Source organism: Conger conger, chromosome 1 (assembly GCF_963514075.1).
Source record: "Conger conger chromosome 1, fConCon1.1, whole genome shotgun sequence".
In the NCBI taxonomy this organism is placed as follows: domain Eukaryota; kingdom Metazoa; phylum Chordata; class Actinopteri; order Anguilliformes; family Congridae; genus Conger; species Conger conger.
Window position 1 is genome coordinate 92,255,404 of NC_083760.1, and position 8,854 is coordinate 92,264,257.

Genomic DNA, 8,854 nt, shown 5'->3' on the forward strand with positions numbered 1-8,854 from the left:
CACATTTTTCATCTTCCTTTTCTTTGATTTCACATCTTCATTCCCACGGAGCTTTCTTTTACCTTTCTGAGGAGCTGGAAAAGTGTGTGTGAGACCTTGAGGTATTAAAATGACTTACATCATGTTCCAGACACCTAACACATATATTCACATAAACTATACACTTACTGAGCACTTTATTAGGAACACTAATACTGGGTAGAGCCTCCCTCTGCTCTCAATACAGCCTCAATTCTTCATGGCATGGATTCCACAAGATGTTCCTTTGAGATTCTTTTCAATGTTGACATGATTGCATCACACGATTTCTGCAAATCTGTCAGCTGCACATTCCAAATGTTTTCTATTGGATTCAGATCCTGCGACTGGGAAGGCCACTGAAGAACAATGAACTCATTGTCATGTTCATGAAACCAGTTTGAGATGACTTTGTGCCATTAGAAGATGGGTACATTGTGGCCATGAAGGGCAGCACATGGTCAGCAACAATACTCAAATAGGCTGTGGCATTCAAGCGATGATTCTTGGCAGACCGAATTGGAACCCGATGGGGTCTTCTGCTGTTGTAGCCCATCCATGGCAAGGTTTTACATGTTGTGCATTCTGCGGTGCTTTTCTGCTTTTCGGCTCAGAAAGAGCCCAGTGTCTGTATGTTCACAAGCATAATATATTTGAAGGCCCCCAAACACTCACACTCACCTTCCACTTGTCCCTCAGTTGGTTCCACTGGTCTTTTGTCTCCATCATCTTGGCTCTGCTGTCTTACTTTAAGACAACATTAACATGTTCTATATTAGGGCCTTGCATTTACATCATATCAATAGAAGTATATCAACACCACGACTGTGCTTGTTGTTTTCATGCTCATGCTGAGCTTCTAACTGGTAAAATATATTTTTTTAAACATATTTAAAATATATATTATTTATCTTACAAGAAATTAGATAATGTTAATTCTGTTCAGTGTACACAGTCCCCCATTTTTCTGGTGTGGTGCCTTGCTAGTTTACTCCAGTATGTCTGCATGGTGGTATTATAAACGTTTTATAATTCATCATTTGTCTTGCCCCATTTTTGTTCTTTTTTTAAATACTGCATAAATGCCAGCATTTAATTGACCAACGCATGCACTGTAATCAAATTATAAATAATAAAGGATTGGGGAACTAAATCACCATTGATTTTGATTTCAAAGTAAATCTTACACTGGAATGGCCCTTTAACAACACATATATTTGTGAAGGTACCCCTCTTTATTGAATATACCAGTTGTTAGAATAACACCTTCATGGAATAACTATATTCTCACTGCAAATATGGTTCACACTGGAATCGCAGAATGGTCTATACGTGACTATTGTCATGTTTATATATGACAAATAACTGTTGTTTGTACCTACTTCTTCAAAGTTTTACAGAGTAAAACATCATTTTTGTAAACAATGAAATGTGTATCTACATTCAATTTGCTGGACAACCAAATAATTTTAGCCCTCCTCCACTTAAAGGAGCACTCCGTCTGTCCGTCATATCACTCAGGCTAGCCAAGGTTGGTTCCGTGATATCTGTACGCTAACATTACCATATTTCCGTTGGAGTGTCATGCGATCGCCTGGATGGGTGGTCGTCCACAAAACAAGTCTCTGTGTGAGGGTGTGAGGGTGGAGTTTGAGCACCTGTTACCTTCTGGGTAACACAGGCTGGAGATTCAAGCCAAACGTGTCCAGTGACGTCACTGGACGTATCTGTTTTGAGAAGTTTTGCCCCATATTTAGGAAACGGCTACACTGACGGTGATTTAAAAGATTTTGTGACAAAAAGGGTGACAGTGCTCCTTTAAGCATATGGATACAGTATATTTTTCTCACATAGCAGGGCTCCAGACAACTGGTGCCACTAACGTTCTGGTGGCACAATCAAAAACATTTTTCTGTTGCATTGCACATTAAGCTATTTTACATCAAGGCACTAGAAGCATAAATAATGTGCAACATTTCATATTCATACACTTTTGAGAATACATTAAGTGCATAACAGCAAATCAAAGTGCCTTAAAAGAAATTGCCCTGGGCACAAGGTTCCTCAGATGGCCAGCTCTGATGGATTGTCCTGGCTAAGCCAGCTTGAACACATTCCTTCACATCTTCATGTCAATTCTCAATGCTGATTCTAATATGGTTGGTACATTGAATGGCAGCCAATCGTCATTGGTGTGTGAATGTGTGTATGAATGAGTGAATGAGAAGCATCAATTGTACAGCGCTCTGGATGAAGGCGCTATATAAATGCCAGCCATTTACCATTTATTTATTCATTTTATTTAATAAGATGATGACACATGCATCTGTTTTGGTGCCACCATTTTTTCCCCATGGCCTTACACAATAGAAACGCATATCATCTTAAATTAATTGAATTTGCATTTATCATCAGACGCATCACGCAAATATTTACAATGAAATTAAAATAAAAGTGAATTGAGTACATCCTGTCTATCCTACCACTGCTATGCAGATGATACCCAACTCTTCATCTCATTCCCACCATCTGATACACAGGTTTCAGCCCGTATCTCTGCTTTCCTGAGTGACATCCAGAGCTGGATGGACAACCACCATTTAAAGCTCAACCCAGGGAAGCCAATCGTGATATCCATTCCATTTGGATCTCTCCATTTCCCTAGGGGATACCACACTTACGCCATCACCCAGTGCAAGGAACCTCGGCGTGGTGATGGACAGCAGACTGTCCCTCTCCGAGAACATTGCGGTGGTGACCCGGTCATGCAGGTTCTTCCTGTACAACATACGGAGAATCCGCCCCTTTCTGACCCCCTACTCGACTCAGCTCCTGGTGCAAGCGATGGATTTGTCCCGCCTGGACTACTGAAACTCCCTCTTGGCTGGCCTCCCAGCGTCCACCATCAGACCCCTCTAACTTATCCAGAATGCAGCAGCTCGTCTGGTCTTCAACCTTCCCAAACACTCGTATGTCACCCCCCTGCTTACTTCCCTCCACTGGCTGCCTGTCATGGCTTGCATCAAATCCAAACATTGGTGCTAGCCTTCCAAGCAGTCAAGGGGTCTGCCCCAGCTTACATCCAAAAAATCATCAGACCCTACACCCCTGCCAGACCTCTTCGTTCGGCCTCCACAGGCCGCCTGGCGCCTCCCCCTCTCCGAACTTAGACCTCCTGCTCACGACTACTGTCTGTTCTGGCTCCACGGTGGTGGCACAAACTCCCCGTGGAGGGCAGAACAGTAGAATCTCTTCTCTTTCCATCTTCAAGCGCAAACTGAAGACGCACCTCTTCAAGCAGCACCTCTCCCCATCCCTCCCTACCTCCCTGTGAACCTTAATTGTTGTCTTTCTGTGATTTACTTTTTTGTGTATCAGTATTTTTAGTTTGGCTAGGTAAGCAGTGTTTGGCTAGGTAAGCGGTTTGTTCATACATTTGCGTGTTGCGGTATTACAATTTAAAAATGAATAAATATAAAAATGTGACGATCAAATAGGCCCTGGTCCTTATCTTTGTTGTGCAGGTAGCTGTTGAAATTTCAGCGCACTTATCCCTGGTTATGGGTAAGCACTTTGCACTTTGTTGTTTGTTGTGCTTTGAATAAGAGTGTCTGCCAAATGCCATTAATGTAATGTAATATAAAAAAATGAATAAAGTGCAATAAAGGACATTATAAAACATTAAAATGAAAGCATATTATAAAATCAAACATATGCAAATATGCATAGTGAAACTTACCACATTCATATGGCCCCAGATTTAGTCCATTTTCAACTGTGTCAAGCTCTCTGATCCAGTGCAGTTCCCTCTCACTTAATTCTTTGGAACCAGTGACCTCCTCAATTGGATAGATAATCAGATCATCAAGACAATGGCCATTCTTGGTGAAATGATCAGGGATTGGCCGCTTTTCATGTTTTCTGATGGAACCTCTGTGGTCTTTGAATCTTCTTTGCAGTGTGGTTGAGGTCTTCCCAACATATTGCACCTTGCATACTTTACACTGGATGACGTAGATGACACTGGTGTCTTACAGGTCAGGTATTGTGTGATTTCATATTGATTTCCTGTAGCTGCACTCTGAAATAGATCAGATCCCTTTAATATATGCTTGCAGCAGATGCATCCCTGGGAGTTACACTGATGAATGCCCCTGCGAGTGTCTGCTGTGCTGGGACCTTCCTGAGCCATGGGGGCCGTCTCTGGAACAGTCTTCTCTGAGGGGAAAATGGGGTGTAATTAGGTTCCAGTGGCCTGAGGAATGAATGGAAGTGCATATTATAATTCCACATGTAGCTAATATTACATGACTCACCTTTATTTGTCTTTCCAGTCTTAACTGAGAGATATGAATTAAACTTTTTTGTTGAAGTAGTTTATAGTGTCAGTCAGTCTCCTTGATGTAATACATGAGATTCAGTGAAACCACCCTAATTGTAAGTTTATACATTTCTGGCAAATGCTCATATGGTCTGAAATGTAAGAAATATTAAAAGGTACGGCCTGAATATTGTGGTGAATACAATAGGGGATGGGGTCATTGTTTTACAGTTTTTTACAATCGTTTTCACACTTGTCTCAATACCATGAACACTTAACACTTTCACCGTATCAATAGTGAACTAAACTGTGAATACTTTTGCATTGCTTTGATACAAAAGGCATTAAATCACCACTTCTTCCAAAATTCATCAATACTTATCTCAGTCAGCAAGAGTCTATACAAATACAGCAAATTTTGCAGACATTTAGACACCCTGTTCAAAACGGTTAACTTTCAGTTCAAAACCCCACAAAATTCTGATCACTGTGGATGGAAATATGCTGCATTTTGACAGACAAATGAAACTATATGCTTGAAATACGTAAGACAGATCATTCTGATTTTAGCAGAAAGTTTATTCAGTTTTTGTTTTTTTGCAGACTTGTTACCATCTGTAAGGTGGAAATGATTAACATCTGGCATTATCACTCAGGGCTGGTCAGCTTGCTGGCTTCCTCTGGTACTGTGGCAAAATGTGGCTGTAAAGTAATTTAACCCCAGGAGCATACACCATTAACCCCCCCTATCTCCGCACCCATACGGGCAGGAGCCTGTGGGGGAAGACTCGTTACGACGGGGCAACATCCTTTACGGCACAGGAAGGTTTCAGAGGGCACGGCCTGTTGGGCCCATTATTCCCTTCGAACCCCCCTTTATTGCTCTCTCCCTCTTTACTCAGTAAATAAATTATGTGTACAGCACTGGATTTTTCATGACAAAGTCAGTTTAGATAATATTCATGTTTGGTATTATTCTGATTGTTTCAGTGCGACTGGTGCAATGGTTTTATTTCTGCAACAGCAAACCCTGGACATCATAACCAACCAGGAACCAGGGAGAAACTGCGTGGAGCTCTGCCCCAGTGAAAGCCATGTGCCTCAACCCCCCTGCGTTTCCTGGGGAGGCGTGGCTCCAAATTCCAGATGGGTGACCCATTTTTAGGGTTAACATCAAAGGCCAGATTTTGGATTTAAGGACAGTAAACTAAGCAATCTGGGAGAATGCAATCAGCCTCCCGTACACACAGTGCACGTAATTTCTATGTACAGGGTGTCTGTAGCCAGACTCCCGTATGTAGCTTTTATTACCAGGTATGACTTTTAAGACTCCGTAATTTGGTTTCCTTCTAATGTTTCTATATTGTATTTGGAACTAGTGTGTAATTATGTATGTAACCTGCCTGGTAAAATAAATTATTTTGTTTGTAACTTGCGTGATCTCCATGACTCTAATTCATCTTGTACCTTTTCAGCCTAAATTACAACTGAATATTGAGGGGGAAAAGGGAGGCCAAAGACTGACCGGCCGGCAGTTTGGCACAGATGTGATAGTTCTAAGCTGTGAGGCCAGCAAGTTTCTGCCAATTAAAGGGTCGGTGATGCACGGTTCTTGTAATTTGGTGCGAAGGGAACCCTTGGGCGTTACGGCGCTGGTTCCTGCCAAATTAGCTCTAAGGAGCCCAGTTAATGCTACGCCGACCTGGGCTCGCAACTATCATGGCAGTTTTGCATGTATTGTGTTGACTGGACCCTCAGCCTCTGGGTTCTACACCGAACTGAGATTTCAGCAATAATGTTAATCGCGAGAGCATATATTGAGTAATAGTGGCGCAGGTACGAGTCGAGTGTAATCACTCCCGAGGTTCGCGTAAATTTCAAACCCAAATTTCTAAATTATTATTCTAAAATGGAGTCAGATAAACGAAGGTGAATATATTGGCCCTATTGTGGAGATTCTTGGTCAGCCCGGACCAGTAAAGAGCGGAAGGCAGAGTGGTACTCCTGTCTTTGTATCGTGGTTTATTTATTGGCTGATCTAGAATCTCCGCATAGGGGCCACTAATTTTTAAACCTATTCGTATTCTTTCAGCAACACCAGAAGGACAAGCACGCTGATACCTTCAGCCCTCGCTAAATTCCGTCGTTGGGTTAGCGTGGGGTTTTACACATCCATACATCATACTTGCATTGAAATCTGCATGTATATATGGAAAATATAGATGTAGTTGTCACTGAAGAGATTTTTCCACGATTACTGCTGTATATATGTACTTTTTCCTCGGTTTGAAAATCTATGGCCAAATGCAGAGGACAGGATGAATGGGCCAGGCCGACAGTAGACTTCTGATACTGATAGGCATACAATATATGTGCAAATTACTTTTTTTTTTTCTGAACTACAGTATATTGTATTTATTGTATATAATGTTATTCTGGGTTTCTGATACAGTAAAACATTAATTCATGCAATGGATATATGCAACTAAATACTATTTTATTTGACATTATGTTAAAGTGTCTCAAACATTGAAATGGGGGGGGCTATGTATAAAACGTTCTGTAATTACTACATGGTGCAACCAAAATGTATAAAAACATGGTTTAATAAAATGTGAGAATCTGCACTTTGACCACTTTGAACAGTGGAAATAAAACATTAATTAACAAATCCAGAAAAGGCAAGGTGTGTCCAAACTTTTGACTGGTACTATAGTTTGGCCAGTTTACAAGCACCCCCTCCCCAGTCTCATCTGCAACTAGTGTGACACATTGGACAAGAGTGTATCTGGGAGCATGAACTCTAGGATTCATGCAAACATGCACAAACATATTTCAATACACTGAAGAGCAAAATTTTAAAAAGGTATTCTTGTGCTATCATACCACACCATTCTACTGACAATATCTCATTGAAGACATTTATTATCCGTTCAAGAAGAAAAAAGCTCAACCAGGAAGTGGTGGTAGGTATTATATCAGCCACGTGTCATAACCAACTTGTACTAAAAGCCACTTCAATACCTTTCAATCCACTCTGTTTTGATTTCATCCAGCAGAGGACAGTATAAGCTGTCCAACGGTGTATGGCATAGGTGATGTTAAGTCAGTTAGGATCACTAAGACAACCGTATAACTGGACTGAGATCCCTCCCACGAAGCTTTACGCTGCCAACTGTAACGTATGCAGTATTATATTCAGTGCAGTCCATAAGTATTTGGACAGTGACACATTTTTATTGTTTTTGCTCTGTACTCCTAATTTTAACTTTAGTCTAACTTTAATTTGCAAACAGTTGAAATAAAACAATCACATGTCAACAGCAGAATATTCTTTAAATTATGTATCAAGCAAACAAAATAACTTTCAGAACACAGAGTTTGACTGAAAGCAAGAGAGCATTTCAGCAGTGTGTCGTTGAGCATACTCTGTGGTCAGCACTCCAGCAGAGTCTCATCATCATCTTTGCCATTTAATTTCTCAAAAAAAAATGCAAATAAAGAACCAGGTACTGTATGAACAGCCTCAGAGCAGTGAGGGATACATATCCCAGGTTATACACATGACCAGTTACTGACCACCAGTTACTGAGACCACAGTGATTACCTCATACAGCATAAAGCCACTACAACAACATGCATTAGATATATAAAGTGTGATAATTATATAGGCGGTAAATCTTTGACCATTGAGGGACTCACCAGTCTTTCAATGAAGAGCCAGGCTCATCTGATCTTCACTTGTTTTTCAAGCCTCCCAACAAGTTTTTCTCTTTAATAGTCTACTTCAGTTCAGTAAGTTTCCTTTTCTCAATACACCCCGCCCAGCTGTGCGTGTATGTGTGTCTGTGTGCGGGTTTGTGTCTGTGTGCTTGTGTAGGGGAAGAAAACAAGGAATGTCCGTGTGTGTGATTCCTAGTCGTAAGAACAGGTACTCATGGGGGCTGCCTTACGCCATGTCACCGGTGACTGTTATCGACCTGCACATGCGAAAGACGGAGATAATTTGAATGTGCTCTAAAGCCCCATCGTCTGACGTTAAGAAGGAATGAAATAGAATTAACAACATTAACATGAAGTTATAATTCTTTATATCTTGTAACTGTCAGAACCGAATTTGGATTGCTGTGTTCAAGCAAATTTTCTGTTTTGTGTTAACCTGCTTACCTCTGCACTGATAAATTCAATATCAGCTTTGTATTTGCTGGATTCAGTATTAGCTTTTACGTGCACAAAAACGGAAGTACAGGCATGCAAGCTTCCTGAAGGTAGAAGTTGGCTTTCTTCGACAATTGCGTTGATCAATGAGCTCTTTCCTGCTCCCGTCTTCCCAAAGAATCCAATGTAAATTTTCTCTTTGTGGTTATAATCTTTTAGACTTGAGATCTTCTCTCTGCATTGGATAGATACATGGGCTCAATGAATGTTACTTATGTTCACTAAAAGTCCTGAAGAATTTTTTAACAGTTGCATCATTTTCACAACTACATGTAATCTAACTTCACCTGCCTAATG

The 8,854-nt window shown here is 40.9% G+C and overlaps 1 long non-coding RNA gene across 1 annotated transcript; it reads right to left on the reverse strand.

Moving 5' to 3' along the window:
* Positions 1–5: 5 nt before the first annotated feature.
* LOC133105832 (uncharacterized) lies at positions 6–8,080 on the reverse strand. Its single transcript, XR_009704027.1, has 4 exons — positions 8,042–8,080; positions 3,758–4,273; positions 700–765; positions 6–74 (listed from the first exon to the last, which is right to left on the reverse strand). It is a non-coding gene; the product is annotated as an uncharacterized LOC133105832 (long non-coding RNA).
* Between the last annotated feature and the right edge of the window lie 774 nt (positions 8,081–8,854).